The sequence below is a fragment of the Hyla sarda genome, chromosome 9 (assembly GCF_029499605.1).
Source record: "Hyla sarda isolate aHylSar1 chromosome 9, aHylSar1.hap1, whole genome shotgun sequence".
Lineage (NCBI taxonomy): Eukaryota > Metazoa > Chordata > Amphibia > Anura > Hylidae > Hyla > Hyla sarda.
Window position 1 is genome coordinate 50983713 of NC_079197.1, and position 21564 is coordinate 51005276.

Here is a 21564-nt window from a genome sequence, read left to right on the forward strand (position 1 = left end):
ACTTGAGGAGGATCCAAAGGTTTTAAATAGGATTGAGGTAGAGCGAGGATGGAGGCCACACCATGAACTTCTCTCCTTTTAACCCCATAGCAGACAATGATGCAGAGGAATTCTTTGCAGCATGACATGGTGCATTGTCATGCATGAAGATGATTTTATTATGGAAAGCGTAGTTCTTCCTTCTACACCAGGAAAGAAAGTGGTCAGAAACTCCACATACTTTGCAGAGGTCATACTGCGCTCAGCCAATCACCAGCTGCAGCGAAGTCCCGACTCAGCCGGCGATAGGCTGAGTGGCAGTGTGACGTTTTCCTCCCCAGCACCTGCTACCGGGGCTGAAAACATCACACTGCCGCTCAGCCTACCGCCAGCCGAGTGGGGACTTCGCTGCGGCCAGTGATTGGCTGAGCGCAGTATGACTCGCCGACCACCGGCAACCAGGAAGAGGATCGTGGCAGAGACAGGAGCGGGTTACCGGAGGCACCGGGGGATAGAAGGAAGGTATGTACCTCTTTATTTTTTTACTGCTGGCAGTATGGAGTACAAATTTCCTATATCTGTGCAGAAATCTGAAAAAGCTGGGTGACAGCCATATTGATTTCTCAAGTACAGATGTGCTGAAGAGGTTTAATGGCTGGGCATGATTGGAGATCAGAGTATAATTTTTATTTTTATTTTTTTTTTAAACAGATGTCTTACAGGTTCAGGGTAAAATAAAAGTAAAGTTACTGAACATATAGGAGGACAGGCATAAATGCAGGTAACATGTTATAAACTGTGAGAGAACCAACTCTGGGAAACCCAACACTTTCCTCACCTAGAGCCTTGACCTTAGCTTTGAACTCTGCAGTAAATCATGTGCAGCAAGTCCCAATGCAACATGCTGCTTGCTCCAGGGCATACAGCAGCTGATAACAACTAGAAAGCCTGAGATTTTAATTAATTTGCAGATCTCTATAACTTTCTGGCACCAGTTGATCAGAAGATACTGTACAAAAGTGCTTGTCTCATTCTTTAGGAAGAGCTAGAAAGCCAATCTCAATTCTAGTTCATCCTAAAGGAAAACTAAGACTGAGATGGGGAGCCATAGGGGGGGACCAGGAGTGAGATAGGGAGCCATGCTTCAATGTAGTTATTAGAATTATACTTGGAGCCTTAGTACAATTCACACTTACGATTTGCGTGATTTCGGGTCATTACGGGTCTATGGTGACCCAGTGACCCGGAATAGAAGGGGGATCGCGGGTGTCCATGACACTCACAATCCCCCTGAAGATATAGGAGTGAGGTGGTAGGGTTGCCACCCCTCCTATCCCTGCTATTGGTGGTCTAGACGCGACCACCAATAGCAGATCGGGGGCGGGGGGGGTTAACTTTCGTTTTCCCCGTCCTGCTCACCCGCAATAGGCGGGGCAGGACGGGGAAACCCGACAGGGACCGTCGCCGAAGATCCACTTACCGATCCGGAGGCTGCGGGCGACAGAGATCGGTGGGCGGCGACGGAGATCGGCGGGCGTCGACGTCGTGCGGCTGGATCCTACGGAAGCCGGTGAGTTGCCTAGCGACATCTGGAGGGTACAGTCTGAGACCACTAGATAGCATTTTACGTCCTAACATGGGGTATTTCTATACTCAGAAGAGATGGGGTTCCAAATTTTGGGGGTCATTTTGTCCTATTGTCCCTAGTAAAAAATTTTAATTTCCACATCCAACTTTAACAAAAAGTCGTCAAACACCTGTGGGGTGTTAAGGCTTACTGGACCCCTTGTTACATTCCTTGAGGGGTGTAATTTCCAAAATAGTATGCCATGTGGGTTTTTTTTTTTTTTTTGCTGTTCTGGCACCATAGGGGCTTCCTAAAAGTGACATGCCCCCCAATAACCATTTCAGAAAAACTCACTCTCCAAAATCCCACTGTCGCTCCTTCCCTTTTGAGCCCTCTACTATGCCCGCCGAACACTTATCATGCACATATGAGGTATTTTTTTACTCGAGAGAAATTGGGTTACACATTTTAGGAAGATTTCTCTCCTTTTACCCCTTGTAAAAATTCAATAGCTGGGTCTACAAGAACATGCGAGTGTAAAAAATGAAGATTTTGAATTTTCTCCTTCAATTTGCTGCTATTCCTGTGAAACACCTAAAGGGTTAACAGACCTTTTGAATGTCATTTTTAATACTTTGAGGGGTGCAGTTTTTATAATGGGGTCATTTGTGGGGTATTTCTAATAAGAAGACCCTTAAAATCAACTTCAAAACAGAACTGGTCCCTGAAAAATTTCAATTTTGAAAATTTTGTCAAAAATTTGAAAATTGCTGCTATACTTTGAAGCCCTCTGATGTCTTCCAAAAGTAAAAACATGTCAACTTTATGATGGAAACATAAAGTAGACATGTTGTTTAGGTGAATCAATATATAATTTATTTGTAATATTCATTTTCCTTATAAGCAGAGAGCTTCATAGTTAGAAAAAATTCTAAATTTTAAATTTTTTCATCAAATTTTGGAATTTTTTCACCAAGAAATGATGCAAGTATCCACAAAATTTTACCACTAACATAAAGTAGAATATGTCACAAAAAAACATTCTCAGAATCAGAATGAAAGGTAAAAGCATCCAAGAGTTATTAATGTTTAAAGTGACAGTGGTCAGATGTGCAAAAAATGACCGTACCCTACAGTGAAAATTGGCTGGGTCCTTAAAGGGGTTCACCGGTGCTTACACATCTTATCCCCTATCCAAAGGATAGGGGATAAGATTCCTGATTGCGGGAGTCCCGCCGCTGGGGACGCCCGAGATCATGCACGCGGCACCCCGCTGCGGGATTCCCGCAATTAAGCATCTTATCCCCTATCCTTTGGATAGGGGATAAGATGTCTAAGCACCAGAGTACCCCTTTAAATGGTGAAGAAAAAACTAAAGTACTAAAAAGGAATATTTGTCTGATCCTGAAGGGGTCAACATAACATATAGCTGCAGTTATTGTAGCCATGTACTTTTCATCTGCAGTAGTTGTTAAAAAAATGTATTGCTTAGGGCTTCTTCACACCATGTTTGGGGATATGGCAGCCGAATCAGTGGGAGAATTTTTAAAACTTTTCCTCTCTGGACCAGTGACGCAACCCCATTTTTGGGGCTCTGAAATTTAAAGGGCCAGTGCGCCTGTCACGATTCGGCTTACCGTGATGGGACGGTCCACGCTATTTGGCGCCAAATTTGCAAGCTAAGTACCTCATAATTTCATAGCCTCGTATTTTCATTTATTGCACTACAGCTGTATAGCTTTTCATGTTCTATCTATCTGTGTACTCGTGTTTTGTCTGTATACTCGTGTTTCGTCTGTATCTTTGTGCTGGCGGTGTGCTGCTGTGTTCTCCTGTTGCTGTGTGTTTGGCCCAGCGGCCTGCGCCTGTGGGCTGGATCTACTGTCACGATTCGGCTAGCTGGATGTGGATCCTCTGTGTCAGCGAGGGATTGGCGTGGACCGTGTCGGTGGACCGGTTCTAAGATGCTACTGGTATTCACCAGAGCCCACCGCAAAGTGGGATGGTCTTGCTGCGGCGGTAGCAATAAGGTCGTATCCACGGGCAACGGCTCAACCTCGCTGACTGCTGAGAAGGCGTGGGACAGAAGGACTAGGCAGAGGCAAGGTCAGACGTAGCAGAAGGTCGGGGCAGGCGGCAAGGTTCGTAGTCAATGTGGATAGCAGAAAATCTGGAAACACAGGCTTTGGACAACACTAAACGCTTTCACTGGCACAAGGCAACAAGATCCGGCAAGGGAGTGCAGGGGAAGTGAGGTATTATAGCCAGGGAGCAGGTGGAAGCTAATTAGGCTAATTGGGCCAGGCACCAATCATTGGTGCACTGGCCCTTTAAATCTTAGAGAGCTGGCGCGCGCGCGCCCTAAGGAGCGGAGCCGCGCGCGCCAGGACATGACAGCCGGGGGCCGGGACAGGTAAGTGACTTGGGATGCGATTCGCGAGCGGGCGCGTCCCGCTATGCGAATCGCATCCCCGCCGGCAATGTCAGTGCAGCGCTCCCGGTCAGCGGGTCTGACCGGGGCGCTGCAGAGAGAGGAACGCCGCGAGCGCTCCGGGGAGGAGCAGGGACCCGGAGCGCTCGCCGTAACAGCGCCCATAATTAGTCTTTGCACCTGACACCGCATTATATGTTCCTGCACCTCCCACACACCCCTGCCGGATCTTCAGTGCTCATTGCCTAAGAGAAAGCATTTCTATTGCCTGTTTTGCCTAACCGTGTTACCAGACTTACTTGCTACGTTTTTAGACTACGAAACTTTGCCGCCTGCCTTGACCTTCTGCTACGTTGACTACGCCTGTCTCATGCTCCTGTACCTCGCCTTGCCCAGTTACCTGTGTGGTCGAGCCGTATTGGGGGTAGCGCCCTGGGTGTCGCCTGCTGCAGCAAATCCATCCTGCTTTGCGGCGGGCTCTGGTAAAGACCAGCGGCACCTCCGCTCCCCGATATGGTCTGAGTCATCAGCCACACAGGTAGAGGATCCACATCCTGTTCCAGACCGCCTGCATTCAGGTGCGTGACATATTTAGTGCTAATGTTTGAGTTTTTGAGCTATTCAAGTGATAGTATGAGTGGGAGCCGAATATAGAAATGTTATGTAAGACTGCAGGAAGTGAGGAAAGGGGATTTGCTAATGTGAGAATAATATCATCTGCGTATAAAGAGATCAGATGGGATGAGTGTTTAACAGATATACCTGTCACAGGTATGTGGAAGTTTCCGAGAACTTGGTAAAATAAAACCGCTTGGACATGGATGTATTTTGGAAAATAAAAAGAAGGTTTATTCCTTCAGCATGCAATACAGCAACGCGTTTCGAGGGGCAGGGACCCCCTCTTCATCAGGCTATCTGATTGGGCAGTGTGGATGTCCTTTATTTATACCTCATTTGCCCGCGAAAATCACATGTGTGTATTACATAACATGAAAATAAAACAATAAAGAAAAAAAAAGAAAAAGTCAGGGCAATTTTATAAAAACATTCCATGAAATGGTGGCAGATGAATTCAAAAGCCTACCAGAAGCTTTCCCAAGAAAACAAAGCGAAGGAAGATTGAGCAAAGGTGAGCAAAACGCCCTGAGAAATCTGAAAAAGAATGAAGACATTGTCATTCGTGCGGCCGACAAAGGAGGAAGCATAGTTATGCAAAATTACACAGATTACAACAAAGAAGCCAATCGGATTCTTGGAGACAATAACTACTATAAAATGATCAGCACAGATCCTTTTCCAAAATTACAGAAAGACATTCTAAGTCTTTTAAACAAAGCTCTGGAGGATAAAATCATATCAAAGAATGAAAAGAAATTTCTTTTTAATCCTAACCCTGGGACACCATATTATTACCATCTACCAAAAGTACACAAAGACACTCAAAACCCCCCGGGCAGACCCATCATTTCTGGGATACATAGTCCCACATGTAACATGTCCCAATATCTAGATAGGATATTGCAGGAATATGTGGCAGATCTACCAAGTTACCTGAAGAATTCAGATCAGCTGATCACCATCTTAAATGATACACCCTGGGAAGATGACATGGTTTTACTCACCATGGATGTAACGTCGTTATACACGAATATCCAACATGATCTGGGAATTCGATCCACCATTTCCTTTCTGGAAAAAGACAAAAGCATCCCAAACGAACAGGTAATTTTCCTTACCAATTGTCTGAAATTCATTCTGGAATACAATTTTTTCTCATACAATGGCACCCTATACCATCAAATAAGGGGGACGGCCATGGGGACCAGAGTGGCACCATCATATGCGAACCTCTTTATGGGTTGCTTTGAAGAACAGGTGATAAAAAAAACATCCCCTGTATAAAAAACATGTTACTATATACAAAAGGTATATAGATGATTTGTTTTTATTATGGCGTGGCCACCCAGAGAACATCAAATCTTTTGTCACGGATATTAATACCAACCACTGGGGTTTGACATTCACCCCCGTTTTTTCCTCCACTTCAATTGAGTTTTTGGACCTCCACATCACCCATAAAGGGGATAGATTCATCACATCCACCTTTTTCAAGAAAGTTGATTCCAATAATTATATATCCTTTACCAGTGGCCACTATAAGAAGTGGAAACAAAACATCCCCTTTGGACAATTCAAGAGAGTAAGAAAAAATTGTACAGATATTGCCACCTTTTCCGAACAGTCCAAAATCTTAAAGTCCAGATTCATAGCAAAAGGATATCCGAAAGAATTTTTTGAAAATGCATATGAAAAAACCTGTGCACTTACCCAAGAGGAATGTCTTGAGGCAACGGACCCGGGAGCCTTCCACCTACAAAAGAAAGAAAAAGAAAAGGAGAATGAGGAAAAAACCAGATGCAATTTCATCACCACATATTCAGCGGGTCAAACAAAAATCAGAAACATCATGTAGAAACATTGGGGAATACATCTACATCTACATGTGATCTACATCTAGGAAAAATTCTCCCAAAAAATCCGGGATTGACTTTTAGGCGGGCACCAACCATAAAGGGTATGATAGCCCCAAGCAATCTCAAATGCCACAACAAATCCTCCCAGAAAAACGACAAAACTGGAAACGTGGGAACATACAAATGCAGAAAACCTAGATGCCTATGTTGCTTTACCATACGCCATGACCAAAAATGTTTTTCCAGTACCCATTCGGGTGAAACCTTCCCCATCAAACATCTGATGACATGCCAAACGGAATATGTCATCTACCTCATAGAGTGCCAATGTGGTAAACAATATGTTGGAAGAACAACACAACCATTACATTTGAGATTGAATCAGCATCGTTCCAACATAAAGAAGAGATTCATGCACCATAGCCTATCTAGACATCTGAGCCTGATGCATGAGGGAAACATGACAGCCATATCCATAACCCCAATTGAGCACATTCCACCGGGAAAGAAAAATAGGTTTGAAATCCTGTCACGCAAAGAAATGTTCTGGATTTACAGCCTCCAGACATTATAACCACATGGCCTGAATGAAGCGGTGGAATTAATATCTTAAAAAGATGAGATAGTTAACAACTGACACAACAACCACAACAAACAAACTGAATTAAAACAAAACAAACAGCTGATAAGTACACATCCATCCACCATGCATATGGATGTGTGTGTATGTACATACACATACACATATGCATTAAATAAATGTAATCATCCCTGTGTGGGGAAATGGGTTTGACACCGGTCCCCCATCCAATAAGCGGCCAGGAGGATGGATGTGTGGACAGACCGGCGGTCGGTGCCTCAGACCTCTCACCCAGCCACTGTAGATCTCCGAAGGGAGAGCATTTGAAATGGCCCGACGTCTGCAGAATTATTACATATCACATATGCAATACAAGATGAGGTGCATAATATAATGGTTAGTCAAACTGACCATCTGTGGGTTATTTTACAGAATGCTCACTTCCATTTTTAATGTAAATGTCTTCTTTTCCATGGATTTTATTTATTTATTTTGATTATTTATGTATTTATTTATTTATATATATATATATTTTTTTTTCTTTATTGTTTTATTTTCATGTTATGTAACACACACATGTGATTTTCGTGGGCAAATGAGGTATAAATAAAGGACATCCACACTGCCCAATCAGATAGCCTGATGAAGAGGGGGTCCCTGCCCCTCGAAACGTGTTGCTGTATTGCATGCTGAAGGAATAAACCTTCTTTTTATTTTCCAAAATACATCCGTGTCCAAGCGGTTTTATTTTACCAAGTTCTCGGAAACTTCCACATACCTGTGATTGACTACATCTGTGACAGAGGTGAGCGCCCACAGAAGCACTTCTCTTTTTTCTCGGGACCAAGTGACCAATATTCTTCCATTCCAGTGACCGTCCTCCGCCGGTGAGAACGGGTCTAGTGCCGGCTGCACTCCTCCAATCTGTGTCCCCCAGAATAGTGGGAAACAAGCGTCTACTGGTGTTGTGCCCACGGTACAACACAGAAAGGTGAGCAAACCTAACATAACAACTTAAAACACGAATCTGGAAACGGCTGCTCCCCCCCCCTTCCTTAGAGCCGACATCCATTTTTTAATTTTTTTTATTTAATTTAATTATTTTCTTTTACACTCAGATTATCTATATATATATATATATTTTTTTTTTTACTACGCTTAGATGCGCATTGTGTCTCCTCTGTCTTTTTCTATATATTTCTGTTAACAGATATACCTGTGATACGAGGGTCTAGGCGAATCGCTTGGACTAATGGCTCTAGGGATAATATATAAATGAGGGGTAAAAGGGGGCAGCCTTGCCTGGAACCATTCAAGATGGTGAATTCCTCTGATAGAGTCCTATTGGCAAGCACTCTAGCAGAGGGTGTCGAGTATAGAGAAGCGATGGCGGAGAAGATGTTCCCCTTAAAGCCCATATTTTCTAGCACTGTAAAGGCATAGGACCACTTAAGGTGGTCGAACGCCAAAATTAAGGAGGGAATGCTGTGAGACTCTGTGATGAGGACATTAAGTAACCTCCGCGTATTGTCAGATCTCTGTCGATTCGAGACAAACCCAGATTGATCTTGTTGAATCAGACATGGGAGGTAGGTAGAGAGATGCATGGCCAATAATTTAGCATATATTTTTATATCCTGATTTAAAAGAGAAATGGGCCTGTAGTTCTGGGGTAAGTCAGTAGATTTACCAGGTTTGGGATGGTGGTTATAAGAGCCTATAGGTTTTCCTTGGGTAGAGAGCCAGTTTGCATGGCGGTGGTGCATTTCATAGTATAAGCTTGAAAATCCATCAGGGGCTGGGGATTTCCCAGATGGGAGTGAACTAATAACCTTTTGGATTTCCGCTGCAGTAATAGGCTTATTCAGGGATTCAAGTTGAGGGTTTGTGAGAGCCGGTAGGTGTAGCCTATCCAGATAAGTTTGTAAAGCCAAATTGGCATCGGGGAGAGCGGGGATAGACCTATCTTGATTATAGAGATCTGCATAAAAGGTTTGAAAGCCATCAGCTATTTCTTTAGGTGTATGTAGTTTTGTATTGTGAGTAGGATGGAGGAGGGAGGGTATGCACGTTTTTAACTGGCGTTTTTTAAGTCTATGAGCTAACAATTTCCCTGCCTTGTTATCTTGTGAGAAGGCCCGTCACTACAGGACAGGCAAACCAAGCAATTGCTTGGGGCCCCGAGCAGAGCCAGTGCTTGCTCGTCCTGTAGCGACAGGGCAATTCCACCCATCACCAAGGCCGGACAAATGCCTGACATTTTTTTTTAAATAAACTCACTTGCAGCTTTGGAGTTCTTCTCACCTCACCACAATCACGCTCCCCCCACCCCCGCTGCACTTGGTATCTTCCCTCAGCCCCGGACTCTCAGCCTTCAGCTGTCTGAGCAGGAGGAGGGGGAGGGGGGAGGAGAGAGCACAGACCTGTGAGGAGACCGCAGAGGCTGTACAACATGGGGCCTGACTATAGTAAGTGTCCCTGTTGTATATATATATAGGTGTATGTGTATGTGTGTATATATGTATTTATTTATATATATATATATATATATATATATATATATATATATATATATATATATATACACACGCACACACACACACACACACACACATATGTGTGTTACTACTGTGGATGACTATGTAAAGTGCATGTGTGTATCTATACCAGCATTTCCCAACCAGGGTGCCTCCAGTTGTTGCAAAACTACAACTCCCAGCATGCTCGGACAGCCGAAGGCTGTAGTTTTGCAACCTCTGTTGCAAAACTACATGGTGCATGTACAGTATGTAATGTGTACAGTGTGTGTGTGTGTATGGTGCATGTACAGTATGTAATGTGTACAGTGTGTGTGTGTATGGTGCATGTACAGTATGTAATGTGTAAAGTGTGTGTGTGTATGGTGCATGTACAGTGTGTGTGTGTGTGTGTGTGGTGCATGTACAGTATGTAATGTGTACAGTGTGTGTGTGTGTGTGTATGGTGCATGTACAGTATGTAATGTGTACAGTGTGTGTGTGTGTGTATGGTGCATGTACAGTATGTAATGTGTACAGTGTGTGTGTGTGTGTGGTGCATGTACAGTATGTAATGTGTACAGTGTGTGTGTGTGTGTATGGTGCATGTACAGTATGTAATGTGTACAGTGTGTGTGTGTGTGTGTATGGTGCATGTACAGTATGTAATGTGTACAGTGTGTGTGTGTGTGTGTGTGTATGGTGCATGTACAGTATGTAATGTGTACAGTGTGTGTGTGTGTGTGTGTGTGTGTGTGTGCATGGTGCATGTACAGTATGTAATGTGTACAGTGTGTGTGTGTGTGTGTGTGCATGGTGCATGTACAGTATGTAATGTGTACAGTGTGTGTGTGTGTGTGTGTGTGTGTGTGTATGGTGCATGTACAGTATGTAATGTGTACAGTGTGTGTGTGTATGGTGCATGTACAGTATGTAATGTGTACAGTGTGTGTGTATGGTTCATGTACAGTATGTAATGTGTACAGTGTGTGTGTGTGTGTGTGTGTGTGTATGGTGCATGTACAGTATGTAATGTGTACAGTGTGTGTGTGTGTATGGTGCATGTACAGTATGTAATGTGTACAGTGTGTGTGTATGGTGCATGTACAGTATGTAATGTGTACAGTGTGTGTGTGTGTGTGTGTGTATGGTGCATGTACAGTATGTAATGTGTACAGTGTGTGTGTGTGTGTATGGTGCATGTACAGTATGTAATGTGTACAGTGTGTGTGTATGGTGCATGTACAGTATGTAATGTGTACAGTGTGTGTGTGTGTGTGTATGGTGCATGTACAGTATGTAATGTGTACAGTGTGTGTGTGTGTATGGTGCATGTACAGTATGTAATGTGTACAGTGTGTGTGTGTGTGTGTGTGTGTGTGTGGTGCATGTACAGTATGTAATGTGTACAGTGTGTGTGTGTGTATGGTGCATGTACAGTATGTAATGTGTACAGTGTGTGTGTGTGTGTATGGTGCATGTACAGTATGTAATGTGTACAGTGTGTGTGTGTGTGTGTGTGCATGGTGCATGTACAGTATGTAATGTGTACAGTGTGTGTGTGTGTGTGTGTGTGTGTATGGTGCATGTACAGTATGTAATGTGTACAGTGTGTGTGTGTGTGTATGGTGCATGTACAGTATGTAATGTGTACAGTGTGTGTGTGTGTATGGTTCATGTACAGTATGTAATGTGTACAGTGTGTGTGTATGGTGCATGTACAGTATGTAATGTGTACAGTGTGTGTGTGTGTGTGTGTGTATGGTGCATGTACAGTATGTAATGTGTACAGTGTGTGTGTGTGTATGGTGCATGTACAGTATGTAATGTGTACAGTGTGTGTGTATGGTGCATGTACAGTATGTAATGTGTACAGTGTGTGTGTGTGTGTGTGTGTGTGTGTATGGTGCATGTACAGTATGTAATGTGTACAGTGTGTGTGTGTGTATGGTGCATGTACAGTATGTAATGTGTACAGTGTGTGTGTATGGTGCATGTACAGTATGTAATGTGTACAGTGTGTGTGTGTGTGTGTGTATGGTGCATGTACAGTATGTAATGTGTACAGTGTGTGTGTGTGTATGGTGCATGTACAGTATGTAATGTGTACAGTGTGTGTGTGTGTGTGTGTGTGTGTGTGGTGCATGTACAGTATGTAATGTGTACAGTGTGTGTGTGTATGGTGCATGTACAGTATGTAATGTGTACAGTGTGTGTGTGTGTGTATGGTGCATGTACAGTATGTAATGTGTACAGTGTGTGTGTGTGTGTGTGCATGGTGCATGTACAGTATGTAATGTGTACAGTGTGTGTGTGTGTGTATGGTGCATGTACAGTATGTAATGTGTACAGTGTGTGTGTGTATGGTGCATGTACAGTATGTAATGTGTACAGTGTGTGTGTGTGTATGGTTCATGTACAGTATGTAATGTGTACAGTGTGTGTGTATGGTGCATGTACAGTATGTAATGTGTACAGTGTGTGTGTGTGTGTGTGTATGTATGGTGCATGTACAGTATGTAATGTGTACAGTGTGTGTGTGTGTATGGTGCATGTACAGTATGTAATGTGTACAGTGTGTGTGTGTATGGTGCATGTACAGTATGTAATGTGTACAGTGTGTGTGTGTATGGTGCATGTACAGTATGTAATGTGTACAGTGTGTGTGTGTGTGTGTGTATGGTGCATGTACAGTATGTAATGTGTACAGTGTGTGTGTGTGTATGGTGCATGTACAGTATGTAATGTGTACAGTGTGTGTGTGTGTGTGTGTGTGTGGTGCATGTACAGTATGTAATGTGTACAGTGTGTGTGTGTATGGTGCATGTACAGTATGTAATGTGTACAGTGTGTGTGTGTGTGTGTATGGTGCATGTACAGTATGTAATGTGTACAGTGTGTGTGTGTGTGTGTGCATGGTGCATGTACAGTATGTAATGTGTACAGTGTGTGTGTGTGTGTGTGTGTGTGTATGGTGCATGTACAGTATGTAATGTGTACAGTGTGTGTGTGTGTATGGTTCATGTACAGTATGTAATGTGTACAGTGTGTGTGTATGGTGCATGTACAGTATGTAATGTGTACAGTGTGTGTGTGTGTGTGTGTGTATGTATGGTGCATGTACAGTATGTAATGTGTACAGTGTGTGTGTGTGTATGGTGCATGTACAGTATGTAATGTGTACAGTGTGTGTGTGTATGGTGCATGTACAGTATGTAATGTGTACAGTGTGTGTGTGTATGGTGCATGTACAGTATGTAATGTGTACAGTGTGTGTGTGTGTATGGTGCATGTACAGTATGTAATGTGTACAGTGTGTGTGTGTGTATGGTGCATGTACAGTATGTAATGTGTACAGTGTGTGTGTGTGTGTATGGTGCATGTACAGTATGTAATGAGTACAGTGTGTGTGTGTGTGTGTATGGTGCATGTACAGTATGTAATGAGTACAGTGTGTGTGTGTGTGTGTGTATGATGCATGTACAGTATGTAATGTGTACAGTGTGTGTGTGTGTGTGTGTATGGTGCATGTACAGTATGTAATGTGTACAGTGTGTGTGTGTGTGTGTGTATGGTGCATGTACAGTATGTAATGTGTACAGTGTGTGTGTGTGTGTATGGTGCATGTACAGTATGTAATGTGTACAGTGTGTGTGTGTATGGTGCATGTACAGTATGTAATGTGTACAGTGTGTGTGTATGGTGGATGTACAGTATGTAATGTGTACAGTGTGTGTGTGTGTGTGTATGGTGCATGTACAGTATGTAATGTGTACTGTGTGTGTGTGTGTGTGGTGCATGTACAGTATGTAATGTGTACAGTGTGTGTGTGTGTGTGTGGTGCATGTACAGTATGTAATGTGTACAGTGTGTGTGTGTGTATGGTGCATGTACAGTATGTAATGTGTACAGTGTGTGTGTGTGTGTGTGGTGCATGTACAGTATGTAATGTGTACAGTGTGTGTGTGTGTGTATGGTGCATGTACAGTATGTAATGTGTACAGTGTGTGTGTGTGTGTGTGTGTGTGTGGTGCATGTACAGTATGTAATGTGTACAGTGTGTGTGTGTGTGTGTGTGTATGGTGCATGTACAGTATGTAATGTGTACAGTGTGTGTGTGTGTGTGTGTGTGTGTATGGTGCATGTACAGTATGTAATGTGTACAGTGTGTGTGTGTGTATGGTGCATGTACAGTATGTAATGTGTACAGTGTGTGTGTGTGTGTATGGTGCATGTACAGTATGTAATGTGTACAGTGTGTGTGTGTGTGTGTATGGTGCATGTACAGTATGTAATGTGTACAGTGTGTGTGTGTGTGTATGGTGCATGTACAGTATGTAATGTGTACAGTGTGTGTGTATGGTGCATGTACAGTATGTAATGTGTACAGTGTGTGTGTGTGTATGGTGCATGTACAGTATGTAATGTGTACAGTGTGTGTGTGTATGGTGCATGTACAGTATGTAATGTGTACAGTGTGTGTGTGTGTGTGTGTATGGTGCATGTACAGTATGTAATGTGTACAGTGTGTGTGTGTGTGTATATGGTGCATGTACAGTATGTAATGTGTACAGTGTGTGTGTGTGTGTGTGTGTGTGGTGCATGTACAGTATGTAATGTGTACAGTGTGTGTGTATGGTGCATGTACAGTATGTAATGTGTACAGTGTGTGTGTATGGTGCATGTACAGTATGTAATGTGTACAGTGTGTGTGTGTGTGTGTGTGTGTGTGTATGGTGCATGTACAGTATGTAATGTGTACAGTGTGTGTGTGTGTATGGTGCATTTACAGTATGTAATGTGTACAGTGTGTGTGTGTGTGTGTGTGTGTATGGTGCATGTACAGTATGTAATGAGTACAGTGTGTGTGTATGGTGCATGTACAGTATGTAATGTATACAGTGTGTGTGTATGGTGCATGTACAGTATGTAATGTGTACAGTGTGTGTGTGTGTATCGTGCATGTACAGTATGTAATGTGTACAGTGTGTGTGTGTGTATGGTGCATGTACAGTATGTAATGTGTACAGTGTGTGTGTGTATGGTTCATGTACAGTATGTAATGTGTACAGTGTGTGTGTGTATGGTGCATGTACAGTATGTAATGTGTACAGTGTGTGTGTGTATGGTGCATGTACAGTACGTAATGTGTACAGTGTGTGTGTGTGTGTATGGTGCATGTACAGTATGTAAGGTGTACAGTGTGTGTGTGTGTGTGTGTGTGTGTGGTGCATGTACAGTATGTAATGTGTACAGTGTGTGTGTGTATGGTGCATGTACAGTATGTAATGTGTACAGTGTGTGTGTGTGTGTGTGTGTGTGTGTATGGTGCATGTACAGTATGTAATGAGTACAGTGTGTGTGTGTGTGTGTGTATGGTGCATGTACAGTATGTAATGTATACAGTGTGTGTGTATGGTGCATGTACAGTATGTAATGTGTACAGTGTGTGTGTGTGTGTGTATCGTGCATGTACAGTATGTAATGTGTACAGTGTGTGTGTGTGTGTATGGTGCATGTACAGTATGTAATGTGTACAGTGTGTGTGTGTATGGTGCATGTACAGTATGTAATGTGTACAGTGTGTGTGTATGGTGCATGTACAGTATGTAATGTGTACAGTGTGTGTGTATGGTGCATGTACAGTATGTAATGTGTACTGTGTGTGTGTGTGTGTGTGGTGCATGTACAGTATGTAATGTGTACAGTGTGTGTGTGTGTGGTGCATGTACAGTATGTAATGTGTACAGTGTGTGTGTGTGTGTATGGTGCATGTACAGTATGTAATGTGTACAGTGTGTGTGTGTGTGTGTATGGTGCATGTACAGTATGTAATGTGTACAGTGTGTGTGTGTGTGTGCGCGTATGGTGCATGTACAGTATGTAATGTGTACAGTGTGTGTGTGTATGATGCATGTACAGTATGTAATGTGTACAGTGTGTGTGTATGGTGCATGTAAAGTATGTAATGTGTACAGTGTGTGTGTGTATGGTGCATGTACAGTATGTAATGTGTACAGTGTGTGTGTGTGTGTGTGTATGGTGCATGTACAGTATGTAATGTGTACAGTGTGTGTGTGTGTGTATGGTGCATGTACAGTATGTAATGTGTACAGTGTGTGTGTATGATGCTTGTACAGTATGTAATGTGTACAGTGTGTGTGTGTGTGTGTGTGTGTATGATGCATGTACAGTATGTAATGTGTACAGTGTGTGTGTATGGTGCATGTAAAGTATGTAATGTGTACAGTGTGTGTGTGTGTGTGTGTGTGTATGATGCATGTACAGTATGTAATGTGTACAGTGTGTGTGTATGGTGCATGTAAAGTATGTAATGTGTACAGTGTGTGTGTATGGTGCATGTACAATATGTAATGTGTACAGTGTGTGTGTGTGTGTATGGTGCATGTACAGTATGTAATGTGTACAGTGTGTGTGTGTGTGTGTGTGTATGGTGCATGTACAGTATGTAATGTGTACAGTGTGTGTGTGTGTGTATGGTGCATGTACAGTATGTAATGTGTACAGTGTGTGTGTGTGTGTGTGTGTGTGTATGGTGCATGTACAGTATGTAATGTGTACAGTGTGTGTGTGTGTGTGTATGGTGCATGTACAGTATGTAATGTGTACAGTGTGTGTGTGTATGGTGCATGTACAGTATGTAATGTGTACAGTGTGTGTGTGTGTATGGTGCATGTACAGTATGTAATGTGTACAGTGTGTGTGTATGGTGCATGTACAGTATGTAATGTGTACAGTGTGTGTGTATGGTGCATGTGCAGTATGTAATGTGTACAGTGTGTGTGTGTATGTATGGTGCATGTACAGTATGTAATGTATACAGTGTGTGTGTATGGTGCATGTACAGTATGTAATGTGTACAGTGTGTGTGTGTGTGTGTGTGTATGGTGCATGTACAGTATGTAATGTGTACAGTGTGTGTGTGTGTGTGTGTATGGTGCATGTACAGTATGTAATGTGTACAGTGTGTGTGTGTGTGTGTGTGTGTGTGTGTGTGTGTGGTGCATGTACAGTATGTAATGTGTACAGTGTGTGTGTGTGTGTGGTGCATGTACAGTATGTAATGTGTACAGTGTGTGTGTGTATGGTGCATGTACAGTATGTAATGTGTACAGTGTGTGTGTGTGTGTGTGTATGGTGCATGTACAGTATGTAATGTGTACAGTGTGTGTGTGTGTGTGGTGCATGTACAGTATGTAATGTGTACAGTGTGTGTGTGTATGGTGCATGTACAGTATGTAATGTGTACAGTGTGTGTGTGTGTGTGTGTGTATGGTGCATGTACAGTATGTAATGTGTACAGTGTGTGTATGGTGCATGTACAGTATGTAATGTGTACAGTGTGTGTGTGTGTATGGTGCATGTACAGTATGTAATGTGTACAGTGTGTGTGTGTGTATGGTGCATGTACAGTATGTAATGTGTACAGTGTGTGTGTGTGTGTGTGTGTGTGTATGGTGCATGTACAGTATGTAATGTGTACAGTGTGTGTGTGTGTGTATGGTGCATGTACAGTATGTAATGTGTACAGTGTGTGTGTGTATGATGCATGTACAGTATGTAATGTGTACAGTGTGTGTGTGTATGATGCATGTACAGTATGTAATGTGTACAGTGTGTGTGTATGATGCATGTACAGTATGTTATGTGTACAGTATGTGTGTGTATGATGCATGTACAGTATGTAATGTGTACAGTGTGTGTGTGTGTGTGTGTGTGTGTGTATGGTGCATGTACAGTATGTAATGTGTACAGTGTGTGTGTTTGTGTATGGTGCATGTACAGTATGTAATGTGTACAGTGTGTGTGTGTGTATGATGCATGTACAGTATGTAATGTGTACAGTGTGTGTGTATGATGCATGTACAGTATGTAATGTGTACAGTGTGTGTGTATGATGCATGTACAGTATGTCATGTGTGTGTTTGTGTGATGCATGTACAGTATGTAATTTGTACAGTATGTGTGTGCATAATGCATGTACAGTATGTAATGTGTACAGTATGTGTGTGCATGATGCATGTACAGTATGTAATGTGTACAGTGTGTGTGTGTGTGTGTATGATGCATGTACAGTATGTAAAGTGTACATTGTGTGTGTGTATGATGCATGTACAGTATGTAAAGTGTACATTGTGTTGTGTGTATGATGCATGTACAGTATGTAATGTGTAGTGTTTTGTGTGTATATATGATGCATGTACAGTATGTAATGTGTATAGTATGTGTGTATGGTACATGTACAGTATGTAATGTGTACAGTGTGTGTGTGTATGGTGCATGTACAGTATGTAATGTGTACAGTGTGTGTGTGTGTGTGTGTGTGTGTGTGTGTGTGTGGTGCATGTACAGTATGTAATGTGTAGTGTGTGTGTATGATGCATGTACAGTATGTAATGTGTATGGTGCATGTACAGTATGTAATGTGTGCAGTGTGTGTGTGTGTGTACGGTGCATGTACCGTATGTAATGTGTACAGTGTGTGGGTGTGTGTATGGTGCATGTACAGTATGTAATGTGTACAGTGTGTGTATGGTGCATGTACAGTATGTAATGTGTACAGTGTGTGTGTGTGTATGGTGCATGTACAGTATGTAATGTGTACAGTGTGTGTGTGTGTGTGTGTGTGTATGGTGCATGTACAGTATGTAATGTGTACAGTGTGTGTGTGTGTGTGTATGGTGCATGTACAGTATGTAATGTGTACAGTGTGTGTGTATGGTGCATGTACAGTATGTAGTGTACAGTGTGTGTGTGTGTGTATGGTGCATGTACAGTATGTAATGTGTACAGTGTGTGTGTATGATGCATGTACAGTATGTAATGTGTACAGTGTGTGTTGTGTGTGTATGATGCATGTACAGTATGTAATGTGTGTGTTTGTGTGATGCATGTATAGTATGTAATTTGTACAGTATGTGTGTGTATGATGCATGTACAGTATGTCATTTGTACAGTATGTGTGTGTGTATGATGCATGTCAAGTATGTCATTTGTACAGTATTTGTGTGTATGATGCATGTACAGTATGTCATTTGTACAGTGTGTGTGTATGATGCATGTACAGTATGTAATGTGTACAGTATGTGTGTGCATGATGCATGTACAGTATGTAATGTGTACAGTATGTGTGTGTATGATGCATGTACAGTATGTAATGTGTACAGTGTGTGTGTATGATGCATGTACAGTATGTAAAGTGTACATTGTGTTGTGTGTATGATGCATGTACAGTATGTAATGTGTAGTGTTTTGTGTGTATATATGATGCATGTACAGTATGTAATGTGTATAGTATGTGTGTGTGTATGATGCATGTACAGTATGTAATGTGTACAGTGTGTGTGTATGGTGCATGTACAGTATGTAATGTGTACAGTGTGTTGTGTGTGTGTGTATATAATGCATGCAGTGGCGGATTTCCCCATCACTATTAAGAACATCCCTATTAAGGACATCCCATGCTCCTGTTAACCCTCTCGGCCCTCGCAGGGACCGCCGGGTGGTAGCGCACGCCGGGACGTCACGGACGTCCCGTGCGTGCGCCCATTGGAAAGCAACACGGAGGAGCGGAGCAGCGAACAGGACATGCGCTGGCTCGCATGGTAAGTGACCAGTGGCACATCAGCTTCAGTGCTACGACCACCGCTCCTCCAGTCCCGGGACCTACTGCTATGGTGGCCGAACCAGAGGAGCAGTGGTCGGAGCACTGAAGTAGGGCAGTAAACAGGCATATAGCCTCCAGCCATACACTGTATGGCTGGAGGCTGTATGGCTGGAGGGGAACATACTACACCTAATGTTGGGGAACTATACTGTACCTAATGTTGGGGAATTATACTGCACCTAATGTGGGGTAAACTATACTGCCAACCTAAAACCTAATGTGGAGAACTATACTGCACCTAATGTGAGGTAAACTATACTGCCAACCTAATGTGGAGAACTATACTGCACCTAATGTGGAGAACTATACTGCACCTAATGTTGGGGGGACTATACTGCACCTAATGTGGGGGTACTATACTGCACCTAATGTGGGGGAACTATACTGCACCTAATGTGGGGAACTATAGCCTAATGTGGGGAGAACTATACTGCACCTAATGTGGGGGAACTATAGCCTAATGTGGGGAGAACTATACTGCACCTAATGTGGGGAGCTATACTGCACCTAATGTTGGGGGAACTACAGCCTAATGTGGGGGAAATGTACAGCACCTAATGTGGGGAACTATACTGCCTAATGTGGGGGGCTATACTGCACCTAATTTGAGGAGCTATACTGCACCTAATGTGGGGGACTATACTGCACCTAATGTGGGGGACTATACTGCACCTAATGTGGGGGAACTATACTGCACCTAATGTGGGGGAACTATACTGCACCTAATATGGGGGAACACTGCTTGCCTAATGTGGGGAGAACTCTGCTGCACCTAATGTGGGGAGAACTCTGCTGCACCTAGTGTGGGGGGAACTCTGCTGCACCTAATGTGGGGGGAACTCTGCTGCACCTAATGTGGGGGGGGGGGGGGGACTGTTCCGCACCTAACGTGGGGGGAACTGTTCCGCACCTAATGTGGGGGGAACTGCGCTGCACCTAACGTGGGGGGAACTGTCCTGCACCTAATGTGGGGGCCTCGTATCGACATTCAAGGGCCGGCCCTAGAGCGTGACGTGTGTGATCATCAAGGGGGGGGGGGGGCCTCCATGTCCATTTTGCTTGGGGCCCCCAAATTTCTTCAAACGGCCCTGCTTGCGAGTAGTATTTGGTTTTACAAAAGGATTTTCATACTCAGCAAGCATATGGCAGCGAAGGTCTCTCCTTAGGGACATTATAGCTGAAGTAGTGGACTCCGATGGAGATTGTTTATTAACCCTTTCTAAACATTTGATTTGAGCTAAAAAGGAGATGAGATACATTGTTCTCTCTGACGTTTCAGGATTGAGCTATATTTAATACACATGCCTCTGGTTACTGCCTTGTGGCAATTCCATAAAATTAAGGGACACTGTGTGGAAGGGGAGTTTAAAGCGAAGTATTCTGATATATCAGCAGAGAGCAATTACATAGTATGATCGAAAAAAGACATATGTCCATCAAGTTCAACCAGGGAATTGAAGGGTAGGGGTGTGGCGCGATATTGGGGAAGGGATGGGATTTTATATTTCTTCATATGCATTAATGTTATTTTGTTCCAGGAATGTATCTAATCCTGTTTTAAAGCTGTTAATTTTTCCTGCTGTGACCAGTTCCTGAGGTAGACTGTTCCATAAGTTCACAGTTCTTATGGTAAAGAAGGCGTGTCGCCCCTTGAGCCTAAACTTTCTTCTCCAGACGGAGGGAGTGCCCCCTCGTCTTTTGGGGGGGGGTTTAACCTGGAAGTTTTTCTCCATATTTTTTGTATGGGCCATTAATATACTTATATACGTTTATCATATCCCCCCTTAAACGTCTCTTCTCAAGACTAAACAATTGTAACTCCTTTAATCGCTCCTCATAGCTAAGATGTTCCATGCCCCATATTAGTTTAGTCGCGCGTCTCTGCACCCTTTCCAGCTCCACAGTGTCCCTTTTATGTACAGGCGACCAAAACTGAACAGCATATTCCAGGTGAGGCCGTACCAATGCTTTATAAAAAGGGGGAGTATTATGTCCCTGTCCCTAGAGTCCATGCCTCTTTTGATACATGACAATATCCTGCCGGCTTTGGAAGCAGCAGCCTGACATTGCATGCTATTCTGTAGTCTGTGATCCACAAGTACACCCAGATCCTTCTCTACCAGTGACTCTGCCAGTTTAATCCCCCCCTAAGACATACGACGCATGCAGGTTATTAGTACCCAGATGCATAACTTTACATTTATCCACATTGAACCTCATTTGCCAAGTGGATGCCCAGACACTTAGTCTATCCAAGTCATCTTGTAACTTATGCACATCCTCTATAGACTGTACTGTGCTACAAAGCTTGGTGTCATCTGCAAAGATA